We start from the raw sequence: 21,167 nt of genomic DNA, 5'->3' as shown, positions 1-21,167 counted from the left end.
AGTTAAAATATTCCCATTTCCTGCCAAAGAAAAGTGTGCTCTTTAAATAAACATGTTACTCATTAAAGGTTTGACTTTTTCAAAACATATATTAACAACCCTCAGTGAATCCATCACTGTGTCATCAATGTACCTATTTCTAGAGTCAGATTATTATCGTATGTGTTTTATACAAAATCGAACTAGGCTTGGAATAAAGTATATTCTTCAGCACTTCAGCCTGGGAATGGCATAATCAGAACCTGGGCGTGAGGGGGCAGACTGTTGACCTGGTGCGGTCTCCCAGCTTTCTGGGTCTAGAGCCAGCCAATCAGCAGTGAGCTGCCATCCTGAGCCAAGTTTCTGAAGGAAACTATTGGGCCCTTTTAGATTAGACCCGAAACATATGGACTTGCGTCTGAAACATCAGAAGAGAAAGAAAAATAACAAAGGGAGGCTAAGAGTACCTTTCTTCTACAATCCTTGACTCCCTTATACTGCAGCTTTGGCATTAGGCTTACCCCTCCCCATCAGCATTAACCTGGTGATAATGACCATGTACAGTCTCCGAGCACCCACTACGTACCAGGCTCCATGGAATCCACGGTGCTCTTACCTATGGTATCTCTCAGTCTTACAGCAATTCTGCAAATCAATGGTTATTTTCTCCTCTTTCCACTGGGAGAAACAGAGGCTCAGTTATGCTGTCATCTGCCTTCAGTGACACTGATGATGGCAGATAGGTTTGTTTCACCCCTATAACCAGCTGCAGCTGATTGAAAGGTGCTGTCCAGAACATCGTGTTAAACAGGCCTCTGAATCCATCCTCAGTGTGGAGGGCAGTGGCCCGTCAGCTTCATCGTGGGGTAGCAAGGGGAGTGGTGTGTGGATGCCAGTCCTTACACTGTGCCACCCACGTCTCTATAGGCAGTGAGAGGCTGCTGAGTGATTCAACAGCTCCTCGAAGCCTTGGTGCCTATAGAATATCTTGTCACCACAGTCTGTACATTTGCCACTTTCCCTCCCATCTCCATTGACATTTCTACCACTAAAGTCACTGTCTTGAGGTAACAAATGAAGATGTGGGCAGTGTCTCCAAGCACAGGCCCTGGAGAATCTTCTCTCCTCTTGTTCCATTATCATCTTCGTATAGATTCATTGTCACTTGGAGGGTGAGCCACAAGAGACAGGTTCTCTAGGGGTAAGGAGAGGAAAGAAGGGGCATGGGTGAGCAATCGTCTTGAGGTCTGAAAGAGCATGACAACGAGCGAGGCGTGAACTCAGTGCCAGTGCCTCAGAGGCATGATGGGCAACCCCAGACGGAGAGCCTGGCAGTACACACTGTGTGCAGGAGGTGGAGACACTGCCAGAGCCTGAATTGCCCCCGCCCCGCCGGCTTAGCCACGCTGATTGTCAGAGGCACAGCTTCCCCTGTGGTCGTGTTGGGAAACTCACTTCTCTCAGCCTTCACTTCCCCACCTCTAACGTGATGGATTTGACCCTGTGATCATAAGGTCCTTCTTCGCACCGGAACATAAATGTCTGCAAACTATTTTATAAAATAACAAGCTAAGGGAAAGTCAGATGGAGAATCCAGAGGTTCGTATTATAATAAAGCCATCCTGATTTGTGTTCAAATCTTAACTCTGACACTTGCCAACTTGTGATCTTGGATAAGTATCATCACCTGCTGAATCTCAACTTCCCACAAAACTGAAAATGCCTCCTTCACAGGGCTCAGGGAAGAGTCTATGAAATAATGTCTATAAATTGCTTTTCTCATTGCTCATTCTGTGATGAACTGGCAATAAAGGTAGTTCCTCTTTCTTATCCCATCATCACTGTGTGTGCCCAAAGAAATATAAAGCTGCCAATAAAAAAATGATGTCACACCACTACTTGTTAGGCATACCCTGGGATAAAATGGGTCTAAAAATACAGGAAGCAAAGTCTTTGCAGGCAATGAGACCTCACCAGCATTCTGAAAGCAGAAGACATGGGTGGGCACCAATCAAAGCCAACCTGATCTGACACCAAAACTAGCATGGTTTGCAGCAGGAAAAAATGTCTGAAGTATTAGAGCTTATTTATAAGTTCCAAATCACACTTTGGAGGTATAAGGTTTACCATGGTCTTGAAAGTTAATACATTGACCTGGCCAGATGGCTCATTTGGTTAGAGTGTTATCCTATACACCAAAAAGTCATGGGTTCAATCCCCAGTCAGAGCGCATCTGATCCCTAGTAGGGGTGTGTATGGGACGCAACCGACTGATGTTTCTCTCTCTCCCTTTGTCTCTCTAAAAATCAGTGAACATCTCCTTGGGTGAGGATTTTAAAAGTCAATATATTAAAAGATCTTCAGGACTACTTTCAAACAATTTCAGTTCTGACCAAGAGTGGAGTCAAAGCACCTGAGCCAACTAACACACACTGAGTACCCTCTCTGGTCTACAGGTACTAAGTGAGGACCCAGAGAACTAAGCCATTTGCTGTACCACTTATGATGATATCCTGCAAGTAGAGAAAGATATTCAGGCTCCCGTATGTTTTTCCCCATTGTCCTCTCAGAGTACACAATGCTCTGTCCAAGGATAAAATCAATCAGCAGTATGCCTCCTGTGGATAAGCAAAAAAGCCACAGATGAAGCTATGTATCTCAAGGAAGTAATAAAATTAATGATTTTCTGGTAACAGATACAAGAAAGGTCAGCCTTGGATTTTACAAAGTTGTATGGTGCTTGTAATATCCCTTATTGACAAGGGGAAAGTTCTGGGATTACAAATTAAGATGAATGCTGAAGTTTTTGAAGAAATTACTTTTATTGCAAAGTTATTTCTTCCTTTCGAAGCACTGGGTATTTGTGGGTCAGCTCCTCATTTTGACTTAAAGAGATAACATTTGCCCTAGATGATAGTACTGTTGCTATGGTGACAATTTTTTTATGAGACTAAAAATAATGAAGCTTGTGTCTGATTTACTAGGACAAGTCAAGCCTTTCTCCACCACTGCCTGAAAGAAGCATCTGTCAGTTGTCACAGATTTATTTCAGATTAAGGACACATGGTTTAGGTGCTGAAGTGGAATGTTTTTATATTCCGCCTGACTCTTCCACTTTTGAGTGTCATAGCTTTGCAGGGCGTGGCAGACACATGCCTAATAGAGAGGAACAGAGGGGAGCTTAGTGAGTCACAAAGAAGTATTCTTTATTTCAAGAATGTGCACCCTGTATTCTCATTGGAATGAGTCCACAAAGCTGCTGGGTCCCCAAATCCTTCATTTGCAATTCCCCAGGCAAGGCCAAGGCTGTTATTAGCTAAGCTACGAAGCAACAGCACCTCATTTGTTAGTTATTGGCTTTGTTCCATAAAACTACCCCTAGGATCATGGCCCCAGACTGCGTGCGTGTGTCTGCGTGTGCTGTGCTTGGGCTTGAGTGAAGGAGCAAGGTGATGGGTGCGGGGTGGGGGCGTGTAGAGAGTAGAAGGGAGCTGGTCTACTCTCCAGAGTGTTCATTACATAATCTAACACATATCTATTAAGCAACTGCAGTGTGCCAGGCTTTGCCTAGCACCGGAGTCACTAGATTCACTAAAAAAAAAGAAAAGATGATATAAGGAAGTTGTGGGGGTAGAATAGCTAACAACTGACAGAAATGATAGATTTCTTTTCTTCTTCTCTTTCTTTTCTTTGTCTCTTCTTTCTTTTTTCTTTTTGTCCTTACATGTTTATTGAGTGTTGCCGTATGTCAAATATGTGCTAAATACATGTGATCCAATATGAACAGAGCTAAGAACCTGCCCTCGAAGAGTCCAAAGCGTAGAGAGAAAGATAAATATACCAACATACCTGTGACCCAGAACTTGTACTATCAGCCATTCCTCCCAGGGAAATGGAAATGTATGTTCACATAAGAACCGGTACACAGATGTTCAAGCAGCCTTGTTCATAATAGTTCCACACTGGAAGCAACCCACATGTCCTCCCACCGGTGGAGGGTTCAACACGGTGTGGCACATCCTTAACACGCATACCACTGGGCAGGAAAATGGAATGAACACACACCAACTTGGACGAATCTCTGGAGAACCACACTGTGTGAAAAAGAAACAATCCAAAAAGGCTATATTCTGTAGCATCCCATTTCTACAACTTGAAATTACAAAATGATAGAAATGGGGGATGGACTGTGCTGCCTGGGGTTAAGGAACACTGGGGGTAGGAAGGAAGAGCTCGTGGAGATACACGGGCAACATGAAGGAGTCTTGTGACAATGGGAATGTTGTGTCTAGACTCTGGTGGTAGATATGTGAGCAAAACATGTCACAAGTTTGCAAGTTTGCATGTCACAAGTTTGCAAGGTTTTCAAGAGGGCGCAAGCCACATGACCACAGACTTTCACCTAAGCCAGCAATGCAGTTTTACCCAAAACTGCAAGAAGTAAAACATGTACACAAGAATATAAGTATAACTGGATAAATCTAAACAAGATAGCTGGTTATAGCATTGCCAATACCCTGGTTGTGATCGTACGTGATCATTTTAAAATATAAAAAAACATTGGGAGAAACTGAATAAGAGGTACTTGGATGTCACTATATTATATCATACAATTGTATTTGAATCTACAATTATCTCAAAATAAAAAGTTTGCTTAAAAAATAAATCAACATTTTATTTCAGGGGTGGGAGTCATGAGTGAAGGAAGCCAAAAGGTTCAGACTTACGATTATAAAATAAGTAAGTCCAGAGAATGTGACCTTTAGCATGGTGACTACAGTTAACACTGCCTAGTGTATCTTGGAAAGCTGCCAAGAGAATAGATCTTAAAATTCTCAACACAAGGATAACAAGCTTGTAACTACGCATGGTGATGGATGTTAATTAGATTTAATTTGATAATCATTTTACAATACATACATATAACAAATCATTGTGTTGTACACCTAAAACTAATGTAATATGGTATGTCAATTATATCTCAATTTTTTAATGATAATAAATAATTATGATATATTAAGAAAAACAAGATAAATAAGTTTTTTAAGCATTGCTGTTAAGAAACTAAATTAGTCCTGGCTGGTGTAGCTCAGTGGATTGTGCACGGGCCTGTGAACCAAAGGATCATGGTTTGATTCCCAGTCAGGGCACATGCCTGGGTGGCAGGCCAGTTCCCAGCAGGGGATGCATGAGCCATACATTGATATTTCTTTCCCTCTCTCCTTCCCTTCCCCTCTAAAGATAAATGAATTAAATCTTTAAAAAAGAAACTAAATTACAACAACTAGAAGCTTAAAAAGAAATAAATCAGTATAACATTAGATGCATAAATGCTGTGATAAAATGGAGGTAGGATGCTCTGAGAGCTTAGACGATGGGGTGTTCTTAGGAGAAACTTCCGAGAGACCTGACTTCTGTGAGTTGGGAGAGAATTCATTCCAGACAAAGGAATCCACACATTGACTCTACCACTGGAATTCTGAGCAGAATCTTAGTCTTGTGCAACCCCGTCTCCTCAGTGCATAGAATACTGCCTGGCTCACAGCTAATTACCAAAAGACTGATTGTCAAATGAATAAAGACATGGAAGAGGATGTGGTGAGTTTGAGAAGCTGCAAGAAGTCATCGCGGTTGTACACAGAGTGTGTTCAAGAAGAGAGACAGGAATGGGAGCAGTTACAGCAGATGGGCTGTGCAATAGGCCCCATGAAGGATTCGATCTTTGTTTGAAGATCAAAGTAGGAGCCAAGTTTGTGATTAGAAAGACCTTGTGGGCATAGTAAGGAGACAGACTGGAGTGAAGACGCCAGCTGGGGAAGTGGCTGTGCTGATTCTGGTGAGCACTTTGCTCGCCCCCTCAGATCTTGAAGCCCTTTGAGGTAAGGCCTATTTCCAAAACAGAGGTGTCCAGTAAAAATGAAATTCAAGCCACATAAGCAATTTTCAATTTCCTAGTAGCCACATGAAGAAAGCAGAAGGAACCCTGGCCAGGTGGCTCAGCTGGTTGGAGTGTCATCACGTACACCAAAAGGCTGTGGGTTCGATTCCCAGTTCTCAGTCAGGGCATATTTCTAGGTTGCAGGTTCAATCCCCCATTGGGGCATATACAAAAAGCAACTGATTGAAGCCTCTCCCTCTCTCTCTCTCTCTCTCTCTCTCTCTCTCTCTCGTTTTGCCCCCCTCTTCCTTCCTCTCTCTCTCAATTCAATAAATATATCCTCAGGTGAGGATTAAACAAAACGAAATTAGAAGGAAACACAAGATTAATTTTAATTAATTGCAGTGTGACCATTGCTAGAAATAAAATAGACTATATTTAACAATATATTATGAAAATGTCTACATTTCAACAACTAATGAATTTCAAACACTTTTAATAAAAATATTTTACCCTCTTTTTACAGTCTTTTCTTACACTAAGTCTTTGGGTCTGATCTGCATTGATAACACATAATTGACGACACATCTCCGTTCGAACCAGCCAAACTTCAAGTGCTCAAGGGCTGCGGGTGGGGGCCGCCCTGTTAGACAGTGCAGTCTGATGCACAGGCGGTGCCACGCCGTGGAAAGGAGTCACTATTTGAGCTCCTTCTAGCCCCTTGTCACGTGGCATGCCCACTGATCCTCACGACAACATCCTACGAAGTGTGATTACCTCATCCTACCCTTCGGGATGAGGAAAACGAGACCCAACAATTTAAACAAACTGACTAATCGGTGATGGAGGTGGATTCAAACTCAGCCCTGACTGACGATTCTGTACTGTCTTTGGCTGCCACAGCCACTTCTTTTGCCCTTGCAGTGAGAAACCTTGGCCTGCAGGGGTGTCCCGGCTTGGGCGTCTCTGGGCCACACTGGAAGAATAAGAGTTGTCTTGGGCCACGCATTAAATACATTCCGACATGAAATCACAACAAAATCTCATAATGTTTTCATTAAATCAATGATTCTGTGTTGGGCGGCATTCATAGCCATTCTGAGACCCATGCAGCCCATGGGCTATCGGTTGGACACCCCTGGCTACACGGAAGAAATCATTAGATCGACCTTAGAGAGCTCTGATTTGCTAGGCCAGCTGATCCTGTGTGGCTGATGCGTGTTAAGTTTCAAAGCTTCAAGCAGCCAAGAGTCCATAAAAGACTTTTTGGGGGGGAATTTGTCAAACTTCTTATTTATCCAGAAACCAAATTTCTGATCTGCTGAGCCTAAACATGGTATCTGAGAGTCTCAATCTTCGGAAATGTGCAGTTTGCCTGACTGGATCGCAGCTTCTTACCTCATGGCACTGAAGGGCCTGCACCAAAACAAATTACGGGGAAGAAATTTCTCCAGAGTACTGATAGCCTTGATGTTTAGTGAACAATGAGGCCTGATAGTAATCAGGTCCAGAGAAGGGAAGCTAATACAATTAAAGGGATGGGAAAATTTCAGGATAAAAGATAGGATGATCTAAGACCCCTCTCTCTGTGCAGCCGTGGCCCCTGGGGCCTGGGTATCTCTTGGAACTGCTGACCCACCTTTGCAAAATCCTGGCCAAGAATTAGAGATGTAGTTTGAGACTTCAGATCTGAGTAAAGCAAAAGTCTCAAAACCGTGATTCTCAGTTAACAATCCATGGAGAGAAAGCAAACCAGGCCCAGAACGTAGAGCTGGAACAATCTGAATGTTACTGTATGAACAGCTAATGGATTTCCTCCTGATCTACATGACCCCATTATTGTGTGCCTCAGAAACAACCCAATCTTATTATGTCCCAACCAAAGTTCATTATCTTTCTTGCCAGGCTCTTTCCCACTCCCTCCACCTGGCCTTCTCCATCTCTAAATGAAACCCCTGAGATGCATTCTAGGTGCGTCTCTGTCCCACTGCCCCACTACATACACAATTCTGTCAGTTCTATCCCCCAAACACATTGTGATTCAGTTTCCTAATTCAGAACCCTTGAAAACCATTTTCCTGATGCCTCTGACTCTTTCTTCTCTGTTTTCGGAGGCTAAAAGTTCCTTTCTAAATCTCAGTCTAATCGTGACTTGTATATTCTAGTTGAAACTCTTCACCACTCCCCATGCACTCAGGATAAAATAGAAATGTCTTAACGAAGCACTCTCCTTAGCCCTGGCCTCTCTCTTGGCCCCTCCCCATTTTCACTCCAAGCTCAGGACTTGTAGGTTGAGCCAAGCAACATTCTCTTTCCCATCAGATCTTCACACTTGCCCTTTACTCTCCCAAACTCCTATGTTTGCTTCACCCCTACACATCTTTTAGGACTTGGCTTAGCTACTGCATTCTCCAAGAAGCCTTCTCTGATCCTCAAAGTCTAAGGTGGGTGCCCAAGACATGTGCTTTCATCACCCTTGTGCCTCCCTATCAGAGCTCCTTCCACGTGGCATCATCATCAACAGTTCACTTGTCTCCAGCTGCAACAAGATGTTAGCTCCAATAAAACAGGAGATGTGATCTCCTGTTCCTCCATGCCTCCCCAGTGCCTGCCCACGGTAGGCAACAAACATTTAAGTGAGTGAAAAACTGAATGATGATGGAGAAAAACAAATATCACTTATTGCTATCACCCTCCAACTCAAAACTTTGTCAGTCTCCACTAAAGTTTGGCAAATATATACAGAAGAGCAAATGGTCAATTCAATAAGACTTGCTTTCCCATAGCTAAATGAAAACTCAGTGGGTCCGTGCAGGGATGATCATGAAATGCCTCAAGCCTCACGTTCGTGCAGTGTGGGGCCCACACATGGGGGGAATGGACTAACCCAGGCAGCAACGATCCTGAAAACATTAGGTCCAGAGGGCACGGTCAGTGCCCACTTCCCCACTATCTCCTTTTCTATCACAGGACACTAGGCCTGATGGGTTCCACCCCCCACCCATTTGAACAGACTCCTCCACGCGAGTGGTCAGGCAGGGTGCACATCTGCTCCCGGGCATTCCTTGGCACGTTGGTCTGGTTGGGTTTATGACTAACCCCAATTACTTGGAGAAGGGAAAAAGCATTTTCCTTCTTTGCAGCTTGAAATATCTCAAAGAAATGTGGAGAGTATGGAAATTATATTCGATTAGCAAACAGCTATGCACTTCGATCATTTCTCTTATTCTGTCGCTCTCTTTGGAAAAAGGAGTTGGGCTTTTCTGACAGCCTGATGGGTAATGACATAATTTTAATAATCCTCTCCCCTTGGAGTCAGAAGTGAAGAAGGAAACTTCATAATGAATTATTGTGCCTCAAAGATGTAATCACTAGGTTCATCCTTTTTACGTTGTTCACGTCCAGGACTCTGGAAAAAAGATGCCTATTTCAGGTCTGCCTAACACTGTGGCTGATGCTCTGCTTTTTTTTTTTTTAACAATTATTTACTTTGCTCACAATTCTGCAATTTAGGCAAAGATTAGGAGAGATGGTCATTTCTGACCCCTGTGACATCAACTACACCGTCTCACTTTGGGGACTGGAAGGTCCACTTCAGGTTCGCAAGTTAATCCTGGCTGTCAGCTGATTATAGAAAGTAGGGGAGAGAGGAACATCAAATTGTTGTTCCGCTTAACTTTGCATTCATTGATTGATTGATTCCCGCATGTGCCCTGATGGGGGATCAAACCTGCAACCTTAGCACATTGGGACAATGCTCTAACCAGCTAGACCTCTCCACAGGCTGCTTGGGACTTCCTCCCAACATCGTGCGTGGCTTGGTTCAAAGAGTCAGCATCTGAGATAGAAAGCAGAAGGTACCAGTTTCTTTTGTTTTTCCATGACCCCCGCCCTGCAACCCCCATTCACAAAACAGACCAGGCGAAAGGCCTGGGCTGTGGGGTATATGCAATGGGTTTACTCTGCCTCTTTTTTCTGTACAGTCAGCGTAAGAGCACAGCCTGTGGTGAGTACCAGGAGGCCAACGCTCTGCTTTCTGAACTGCAAAGACCCATGAGGCCTGCAGCAGACTGAGCCAAAGGCATGAAGCTTCAGAAGTTCTATCAAAATACACACACTCTCAATTCAATTCCATTCATCACATAAAGTTATGAGTCTAATTTCTCAATTTAAACAAGTATCCTTCTATTGTTTATCTTATTAAAAGATACAAGATCCTTTTATTTTTAGACACTAGTCCGATCTTTCCCTCCCAATGCTATGACCAGGGTTGGTTGTGGGGAGGGGTTTGTCTCCCACTCTCACTTTCCTGTAGCGGACAAGAGGAACCAGTGCAGATGGAACACTGCCCCACACTCCCACCCTGACTCTTATCTGATTGACACATGACAATCAGATCTTATCTGATCGATAAATAACATGGTGACTCAACATGTTGGAAGGTTAGAGTTCGGGTAGATTTATCAGTTAGGATGATTTGAGCTGCAAATAAATGCAAACCGCTAAAGGTGGCATAAATGTACTTATGCTAAAGTACCAGGAAGCTCGGAGTCAGGGAGATGGGCATCAATATGGCTCTGAAAGCATCACCAAGGGCTCAGGTACACCCCATCCTTCTGGTTGCCATCCTCAGCACGTTGGCATGAGTCCCTTCATGACCTGCCCCAGCTCCAAGCTCAGTGTCCTTCAGCAACAGTGCCCAAACCAGAGAGAGAGAGAGGGAGGGAGACTAAGGAGAGGAAAGTATCTTGTTTCAAGCATTTCTCTTTTAAGACAGGAAAGGTCTTACAAAAGGTTCCTGCCAATTTCCTCCTTCATCACACTGGCCAGAATCAGGCCACAGGCCCATGCCCTCTCTGTAAGGAAGGCATGGAAGGGGAGTTCTGAGCACTCGCAGCCTCTACAGTGGAAGACTAGCTCTGCTGGCTAGGGCAAAAGGCAAACCCACGGGGCAGACAGCCACCAGCGCCTGTCAAACATGTTGGTTCAATTCTGAGCAAAGGCCGTTTGACTACTTATCAAGTTGTGCTCTCTAATTTAACTTCGGTCAGTAAGAAAACCAGTATTTTTACCTCCTCCTGTCAGATTCCTGTGTGTTATTTTTCTATTAGTTCACCGCTCAGAGCAAGGAAAGAGTCACAATTACTTATCACCCCCAAACATTAACAATTATTGCCAGGAGCACTGCTAACTGTAGGAAAAGCTATCACCAACCCACCTTGGGCCTCAGTTTCTTTATCTGGAAAGTGAGGAGGTTGGTATGAGAGTATCCCCAAAGCCCCCTTTTAGCCCTGATAGCCTGTGGTTCTATATCATTCAAATGCCTCGACCCAGTGAATCAAACCTCAGTAGCCTAACAGATGTTATAAAAGGAAGAAATTCTACTCACATTGACTCACATTGTCCCTGGGAAATCAAAACTGACATATGATGAAACAATGATGAACTCTGAAGCCAGTGTCAGTTTAATAAAAATAAGAATTTGTGAACACACCCCAGGCAGGCTATTGAGGGTAGTCATGTAATGGGCTTACAGAAGTTTAGGAAAATTGCTTCTCCCTTGAAAGTGGGTTTTGTAAAGCAAGTAGAATGATGAGACACTAAAAATGGTTTTCTCCTTCATCTCTGTGTTGAAATGATTCCTAATGTCTACAGGGCATAGCTCAAACACCTTGACATAGCTTATAAAAGGTCCTTCCCAGCCAAGCATTAGCCCATGCCTACACTACACCTATAATAATAATAGTAGTAGTAGTAACGGCTAAAATTTTAAAATCTTTCTCTGTGCTCAATATGTATGAAGCACTTTACATTTCATTGTCTCCTTAACTATTACAACAGGAACGTTGTTATAATACCGTTACCTTCATTTTACCTTTAGAGAAATGGAAGTTAAATAATTTGCCCAAGGTCACACATCTAAAGCAGGCAGAATCAAAATTTGAATTAGGCAGTCTGTATCCAGAGCCTATACCTTTATTCACATGCTACATTTCTCTGACAGTATTTAAATATTATTTTATAAATTTTTGTTTACATTTCTATTTCCATTTCTACTCTATAAGGGGCCATTTTTCTATCTCCTCATATTGTATCTTTCAGGTAATAGACACTGAATAAATACTGGATGAGTGAATGAATGAATGAATGAATGAATGACTTCCTGTGCAGGTTTTTCCCTATTCTTCAAACAGACATTATTATACCATCATACCTTACCGTATAATGCTCCTTCTGCCCAGCAGACACTTCCTCCTCCTTCAGAAATGTGTTCAAATGCCATAACCTTGCTGTGTTCTTTCCAACCATCTTCCAAAGAGAAAGCTAGGTCACATGGAAAACAAGTCACATAAAAAGGAACTAGAATCAGAATGACATAGGAATTGCTTATTAATCAGGGTCAGCTAACAAACAACAGCTACTAAATCTCAATGAGTTAACACAATAAAATTACTCACAGTCAGTAGAAGCAGAGAGACAGTCTCTGCAATCATTAAGGGACAAGGATCCACCTTGTGGGGCCACCATATTCAAAATATGGCCTATTAAGACATCCATGGAAGGTAAGGGAGAGCCTGGGGGACTGTGGAGGTCTGAAGTGGATGCATCACCCCACCCACATCCACTAGCCACAACTCAGCCCCACGACCCTGACCTGACTGCAAATGAGGCTGAGGATGAGGTTGTCCTGCATCCACCACAGCTTCTTTAACAGGAATATGGAACAATGCCTTCAAAATTCTCATTCAAATTGTTTTAATCTTAGGAAATTCTATACCCAGACAACTTTCAATCAAGCATGAGGGCAGAGTAAAGAAATGTTCAGACATGCATGCGCTCAGGAAGTTACCAACCAATGTAAACGAGGAAGTAAGTAAAGGGAGACAAAAATAGTGAATCCAAGAATCATGGATCCAACATGACAGCGAAGAAAAGAATCCCGAAATAATAGCCATATGGATGGCCCCAACGGGAGCAGAAAGAGTACAGGGTAACTGTATTTGAAGGACAAGGAAAGGGAAAAGGGCTGGTGATGTGTGTGCTCTATGACACCACCAGGCCAGCTTACACCTGCCCCTCATCTTCCACAATTCAAAGTCAATAAAGAATGTCTGACATTTGTAAATCTAGAAGCAGCAGTACAGGCATATTATGATGCTTGGAAATGGAGAAGTCAATTACAAAAGAAACTGCTAAAATGTGTTGAAAATGATTGCTGCAAGAGAGCTGAACTTGAAGTAGGGTGGGATAGAGCAAGAAACACCGCTTTTATTGTAACTCTTAGTATAGTATTTGACTTTTTAACCATGTACTACATTTCTTTGCTAAAAATTCTACATATTTCTCGATAAAAAGGAGAGAGGGAGAAAGAACTTTTCACGAGCTTTCCCTCCATCCTACCCAGCGCTCCAACCACGAAGCTCGTCATGGCATCAAAATGTCAGGGATGGAAGAGTGGGACGAGCAAATGTGCACAAATGTGGTGCCTTCTTTGAATCCAAAGCAGGGTATTTTATCTTTTATTCATTATTGATAAAATACTGGTCAATACAAGTGAATTTGGCAACACAGCAGGATTCAAAGTCAATATTCAGAAATTGAAGGCATTTTCATATACCAACAACAAAGTATCAGAATCAGACATCACGGGGGGAAATCCCATTTGCTATAGCAACAAGAAAAAAATAATAAAGTACCTAGGAATAAACCTTTCCAAGGAAGTAAAAGACCTGTACTCAGAAAACCACACAACACTAAAGAAAGAAATTAAGGAAGACACAAATAAATGGAAGCATGTACCATGTTCATGGACTGGAAGAATTAACATCATCAAATGTCCATATTATCCAAAGCAATTTATAGATTCAATGTAATACTTATTACAATACCAATGACATATTTCACAGATATAGAGCAAACCTTTCAAAAATTTATGTAGAACCATAAATAACAACAAATAGCCACAGCAACTTTGAGAAAGAACAAAGTAGGAGGGGTCACAATACCTGATATCAGGCTGTATTACAAGACCTCTGTAATCAAAACATTATAGTACTGGAATAAGAACAGACACATAGACCAAAGGAACAGAATAGAGAGCCCAGAAATAAACCCATCTTTACAGTCAATTTTTTGACAAGGGGGCGGAAACATAAAATGGAGTAAAAATAGCCTCTTCAACAAATGGTGTTGGGAGATCTGGACAGTGACATGCAAAAAATGAAACTTGATCACCAACTTACACCATACACAAAAATAAACTCAAGACTGATAAAAGACTTAAAAGATATAAGTCGTGGCATCATAAAAGTCCTAGAGGAGAACATAGGCAGGAAAATCTCAGATATTCCACAGAGCAATATTTTCAATTATCCCCTAGAGCAAGGGACATAAAGGAAAGAATAAGCAAATGGGACCTCATCAAAATAAAAAGCTTCTGCTCAGCTAAATAAAACAGCAGTAAAATGAAAAGGGAGCCAACTGTATGGAAAAATATATGTGTCAATGATACCTTGGACAAGGGTTTGATCTCCAAGATATATAAAGAAGTCACATGACTCCACTCCAGGAAGACAAACAACCCAATTAAAAAATGGGTGAAGGACCTGAACAGACACTTCTCCAAGGAGAACATACACAGGACCCAGAGATATATGAAAGGATGCTCAGCATCACTAGCCATGAGAGAGATGCAAATTAAAACCACAATGAGATACCACTTCATACCAGTCAGAATGTCCATCATAAACAAATAAACAAACAACAAGTGCTGGAAAGGTTGTGGAGAAAAGGGAACCCTAGTACAATGTTGGTGAGAATGCAGACTAGTGCAGCCATTGTGGAAAACAGTATGGAATCTCCTCAGAAAACTAGAAATGGGACCGCCTTTTGACCCAGCAATACCACCACTGGGATTATATCCTAAGAATCCTGAAACACCAAAAGAACCTATGCACCCCAATGTTCATTGCAGCACAATTTACAATAGCCAAGTGCTGGAAGCAACCTAAGTGCCCACCAGTAAATGAAAGAATAAAAAATTATGGTACATTTACACAATGGAATACTACACAGCAGAAAGAAAAAAGGAACTCCTACCCTTCACAACAGCATGGATGGACCTGGAGAGCATTATGCTAAGTGAAATAAGCCAGGTGATGAAAGACAAATAGCATATTTGTCTTTCACTTGTAAGTGGAACCTAATCAACAAAACAAACAACCGAGAAAACTATAACCAGAGACATTGAAATAAAGAACAAACTGATGTAACCAGAGGGGAAGGGAAAGAGGGATAATGAGGGAAAATAGGGGAGGGGCCATCAAAGAACATATATAAAGGACATATAGACAAAGCCAAAGGGGTAGGTTGGAGGGTGGGGGGTGTGGATGGATCGGAAGGGGGGCATGGGGGCTTGGGAGTGAAAATGAAGACAACCATATATAAACAATAATAAGAATTTTCTTTTAAATATAGGTCTGCAGCCCCATCTTCCTAAACAGTTTCATTGCAAGAAGGGAAGAAGCTGGAAACAGCAAATGGGGCCATGAACAGAGCTCCTGAAACAGCACCAGTGATGACCACTATGCTGGGTCTCTCCTCCATCTTCCCCCAAAAAGAGAAAATAAGACATTTTAGGTACTTTTCTGAAATCAATATGTTCTGTATCCTCCTTTTCTGGTAGCTTCATAGACCTCTCAAAATTAAGAGGTCTTCATAGACCACTCAAATTTTTGAGTTTGGCATATTTTTGTGAGCTCAGGGTGTACATCCATTGCCTTCCTAAATGGATGTACAACTATCAATCTTACCTATATAATCTTTAAAAATCACCTCTTGCTTTGTTTTTTGATGTAAGCAACATTTGCTGATCTCTTGGCTCTCCTGTCATCCTCCATGCTTTTAAGTGTTTGCTAGCAACAGTTCTGCTCTCAGTTCTGTGAGATCTATTAGAATGCCATTTATTTGGCCCTGAATGCTGGACTATATATTTTTTTAATTTGGGAGTTTCAGTTGCCTCTTCAACATTTATCCTGCAGTTACCTACTGAGCACCGTTTTAGGTATTGGGGATAGAGATGAAAAGCATATTAATAGTTCTTGCCATTAGTCTAGAGGAACAGACTAAAACATAAGCTAATAATTTCAACAGTGATAAGGGCTATGGTAGAGAAGCACACAGAGGGCTCTAAGTTAGGAGAGACACTAACCCCAACCTGGAGGAGGAAGAAAAGGCCTCTTGGGATGAGTTGTCCTCTGAGCACATAAGGAACTTAGGACTAAACACGTAAAGAGAAAGGAAAAGGACATTCTTGGTAGAGGAAAGAGCACAAAAACACATAGAAGTGAGAGGAAACTCAGAAGGGTCAGGGAGTGGAAAATCATTTGGGCATGGGGATAAGTGACTGGTGACAGAGGACAAATCCAGAGGTGAGCAAGGGCCAGGTTCTGCTAGGGAGACACTGGAGGGTTTTGTGCAGAGTATTGATACAATCAAGCAGGAGTTGCCAATACAGTAGATCCTTCTAACTCAGATAATTGAAGTGGTGTGTGTATTTGGGGAGGGAGGGTGAGGCTGGAAAAGGAAGACTCCTATCAGACATAAGACCATAGAGGCAATGAGGGGAGAAATCCCAAGAGTGTGGACTAAGACAATAGAGGTGTGGATAAAAAAGAGCACAATCAAAATCTATTTGGGAGGTTAACACACTGGGATCCAATTGTGAAGGATGAAGGAGGGGAGGCACCTCAGATGGCCCAAGTGTCTGGCTTGTTGACTCAGCAGGTGATGCTACCATTGGCCAGCAGGAGAATCTGTGGAAATAAGTTTGCAGGCAAGTGAGTTCACTTTGTGTTGGCTTCGAAATATTTGCCAGAAGTTTGAGAAGAGATACCTACACTCAAGTAGACATGTGGGTCTGCGGTCCAGAGAATGGTCAGAGCCATGAGGAAGACAACTGAGTCATCTGCACACAGAGGTGGTGGAAAGCTTTGGGTTGAATGAGATCTCCTAGGAAAGATGTGTAGAGAAAAGAGGCAAGAAGTCAAGTAAGAGGCCTCAAAGCTTAGCACTCAGCTTCTTTGAACCAAAGTACTTATCTCCTCAGGGTTCCCATAGTACCTTGACCCAACATCAATCACTCTCGTGTCCACATGCCTTCTCCTCTCCAGCCCTCCCATTCATTAATATAATTAACCTGAAAGTAGGGACAAAATATTATTTAAATTAATATTTTCAGGATCAAAAATACTAAGAATATTCTACATTTTCAATATGTTTATTAAGTAATGATTGATATTAATTTATGGAAAGGGCCAAAAATAGCTAATCAGATGGGCTTCAATTCAGGAAACCACCAGGCTGCAGCATATTGCTCAAGATGAATTTAATCTAAAAACACACCTCTTCTCCCCACCCCCCAATCTCGTTACTCACTCAAGAGCAGAAGTCTCCTTTCTAGACTCTATCATCTGTAGCCTTTCATCGCCATGAAAGCAGGAGATCTTATTTTTCTGAATTGCCTGGGCTCAGTTAATTCAACTAGATTTAAAAACCATGGAAATTCTGTCAACTGGCCTCTGCTCTCCAGTTAATCCTCTGTGCACCCCAACAGGTGGGGTGAGATCAGCCTCCCTGCTGTCGCCCGTGTGACAACTCCAGCTCCAGGAAAAGCAAGCACGTTGTCCTACGTGAGGTGCTGATAGTAATCAAACCCCTCCCTGGGGACGGTTTACTGACACTGGAAATTCGTCATGGTTACAAAGTACTTTGATTTCACAAAAATAAGAGGTCTTTTTCCGCTGAGGTGGCAAGTGGTGTTTTGTTTTTTTCTAGATTAACTGGGTAAGAACCATAAATTCAGTGCCAAAGAGCCAAGATATTTTCTCCCCTCCCTAAGCCAGCTACCAGCTTACTCATAAAATAGTGATTAGTGTTCATAGTCACCAAATTAGAGAGTTTGAGAGGAAGTAAAAATGGAAGGCATTCTGTCTTTCAAAGGAGGCCACCAGGTGCAGGCTCATACTTCATCTTCCTGGAGAAGTGCTCATGTCCCCAACCATTTTATTTGGGGGGAATTAACTAAGCAAATGCAGTTAAGACTTTGTGTTTTGGCATACAGTAAGAGCTCAATCAATGTTAATTACCTTGGCCAGGTAGCTCAGTTGGTTAGAGTGTCATCCCAGTATGCCAAGGTTGTGGGTTCAATCCCTGGTCAGGATACATTCAAGAACCAACCAGTAAATGCATTAGTAAGTGGAAATGGAACAACAAGTCTCTCTCTCTCTCTCATCAATAACCTAAAAATAGAAAAAACAAAACATGACAAAGTCTGAATTCTGAGCTTTGACTTCAGTTAGTACAATGCCTCCAAGAGCTGAGGCCAGAGTCCCAGAGAGACCTCAGGACTAACACTTACTACACCTGAGAAACAACAGCAATTAAATCAACTCCAGAATGAGTAAGATGATTGGCAGTTAATGGAAAATTCTCTCCTCATTGCCTCACCTCTGATACTCCAAACTAGATGTTTATGGTGCTATTTCATACATAATGACAGAAATATATACATAAATAACACCCAATACTGACAAAAATGTTATGCAAATAACGTACACAAATTCTGAAGACCTGATAAATTGGTACAAACCTTTTGAAAAATAATTTGCCCACATGTCTCAAAAGTCATAGAAAGGTTTCTAGCCTCCTATGCCTGGGACTTTATGCTAAAGCAAAAATATCTAAAATGAGAATACAACTTATACAAAATGCCTTTCTGAAGCATTATCTTACAGACATAGCAATAGGAAACATCCTAACTATGTAAGGATAGGAAATTATTAAACTATGGTCCATCCACAGAATGAAGTAGTATTTATCAGTGGAAATTATAAAGCCTGTAGCTTGTATAATAGCATTTGAAATAAGTTTGAAGGAAAAATTAGAATGTAAATTATATATAACAAATGGTATAACTACATCTGTTTAACAATTATTCAGGCATAGGGACAAAAACAGAAAGTCATATGAAAACTAATTGGTTTTTTTAAGGTGAGTAGATTGTGTTAACTATAAAAATTGATTTTTTTAAACCTCCAAGGAAAGAAAGTTTGACACTACTTAAACAATTTCAGAGACAGAAGAAAAACATCCCAATTCTTTTTACAAAGACACTAATACTAAAGCCAGAACAAGAGAGCAACAGAATAGAAAGCTATAATCTTATTCCTTTTATGAATACTAATGTAAAAATGAAAATAAAATATTAGCAAATTGAATCCAGCATTATATTAAACAAATAACATACCATGGCCAAGTTGGGTTTATTCCAGAAATATAAGGATGATTCAGTAACAGGAAATCTGTTCACATAATTCCCTGTATTAATAGATCAAAGGAGGGAAAACACATGATGTAATCTCAACAGAGGCTGCAAAAGCTTGTGCTCAAATAAATACAATAGCTTTGTACAATTTTAAATAATGTTTAAATTCTTGTACAATAGGAAAATCAGGTATTTCCTCAATATCATATTATATCCATACATGAGTATATAGTTACAATGAATTTTTGTTCCTCAAAACTATAAAAATGCAGCAACATTTCATTGATCTAATGAATTCCTTGGAAACTAAATGGGTGTAATAACCATTCAAAGGCTTAAAGGCAGACTTGCTATCAGAGAGTACCCTGGTTCTTACAGATTGTAACTTCAGGTCCAAGTTACCCTACTTCTGTACCCATTAAGATACTTTGAGTTGCAAATAACTACCACTGTTAGTATTCTCCAACAGTTTCCAATCACATAGCCAATTCCATTTCACTACTGCAGCCTTCAGGAACCCACTTTTCTCATCACTGCCACCCTTTCATGCAGCTGTGCCAGCCTCCTGTGTTTCTTTAAAACACACCAAGCAATTTCCAATAGACTTCTGGTAAAGATGGAGGCATAGGTAAATAAGACTTACTTCCTTGCACAACCACATCAAAATTACAACTAAACTACAGAAAAACCATCACTCAGAATCATCATAAATCCAGCTAAATAGAAGTCTGACAACTACAGAATTAAAGAAACCAATCCATCCAGATTGGTAGGAAGAGTGGAGGTACAGAACAGGCTGGTCCCACATTCACACATGGTGGATAAAAATTCAGGAGGGATATCTCAGGAACAAGGGGCCCCAGCTCCCTACCAGGCCCCCCAGCCATGGTTCCAGAGCCAGGAAGATGAGTCCCCATAACTTCTGGCTGCAAAGTCAGCAGGAAATGAGTTGGTGGAAGAAACTTCTGAAGTTCCAAGCAGTTTCCCTTAAAGAACCCAAACACAGACTTACTCAGACTCACCCCCTCTGAGCTCCAGCACCAGAGTAGCAGCTTGAAAGGCACCAGTGACAAACAGGGAGTAACTGGAGCATCTAGCATCAAGATGAGAGCTACAGGTCAGCTTTCTCCCAGAGAGAAAAGCAGGCAGAGGTCATCATCCCTTTTCTGAAACTTCCCCTACAAAGCCACAGAGCTGACAGAGAGATGCCACATCTGAGACTCCATCAACCTGGCTAACACTGTTTGCCCCACCTTGGATATACCCCACCTGAGCCTCTGTCCTACCAACTTGCGGGCCTACCCAAACTGTTAACAGTGCCTTTTTTATATGAATGGCTGGTTTGAAACATAAGGAAGCAAAAAGCAACCATGAAGAAAAAAGAATCCAAAAAATGAGGATAGCATCCTAAGGAGCCTCTGGGATAACTTTAAACATCCCAACATTCTCATCATAGGGGTGCCAGAAGAAGAAGAGAAAGAGCAAAAAATTGGATACTTATTGTAAAAAATAGTGAAAAAACTTGCTTAATTTTGTGAGGGAAGTAAACATGCAAGTCCAAGAAGCACAAAGAATCCCAAACAAGATGCATACAAAGAGGCTCACACCAAAACACATCATAATTAAAATACCAAAGTTTAAAGATAAAGAGAGAATCTTAAAAGCAGCAAGAGAAAAGGAGTTAGTTACCTATAGGGGAGTTCCCATTAGACTGTCAGCTGATTTTTCAAAAGAAACTTTGCAGGCTACAAGGGATTGGCAAGAAATATTCAAAGGCAGAAAAAGCAGGGACTTCCTGCCTAGATTGCTCCATGCAGCAAAGCTATCATTTACAATCAGTGGGCTTGTAAAAGCTTCCAAGACAAGAAAAAAAAAAAACTAAAGGAATTTATCATCACTAGGTCATTATTATACAAATGTTAAAGGAACTTATTTAAGAAAAAGAAGATCAAAACTATTAACAATAAAATGGCAATAATACATATC

General features: G+C 41.5%; 1 non-coding gene across 1 annotated transcript; it reads right to left on the bottom strand.

The window, feature by feature from the left end:
- Positions 1-9,747: 9,747 nt before the first annotated feature.
- LOC118977005 (small nucleolar RNA SNORA51) lies at positions 9,748-9,880 on the bottom strand. The gene has a single exon (XR_005064414.1). It is a non-coding gene; the product is annotated as a small nucleolar RNA SNORA51 (small nucleolar RNA).
- Positions 9,881-21,167: the final 11,287 nt, after the last annotated feature.

The sequence above is a fragment of the Sturnira hondurensis genome, unplaced genomic scaffold (assembly GCF_014824575.4).
Source record: "Sturnira hondurensis isolate 20B ecotype Veracruz unplaced genomic scaffold, ASM1482457v3 Scaffold0021143, whole genome shotgun sequence".
NCBI lineage: Eukaryota > Metazoa > Chordata > Mammalia > Chiroptera > Phyllostomidae > Sturnira > Sturnira hondurensis.
The sequence above is the reverse complement of the archived record's forward strand: the minus strand, read 5'-3'. Positions and strand labels throughout refer to the sequence as shown.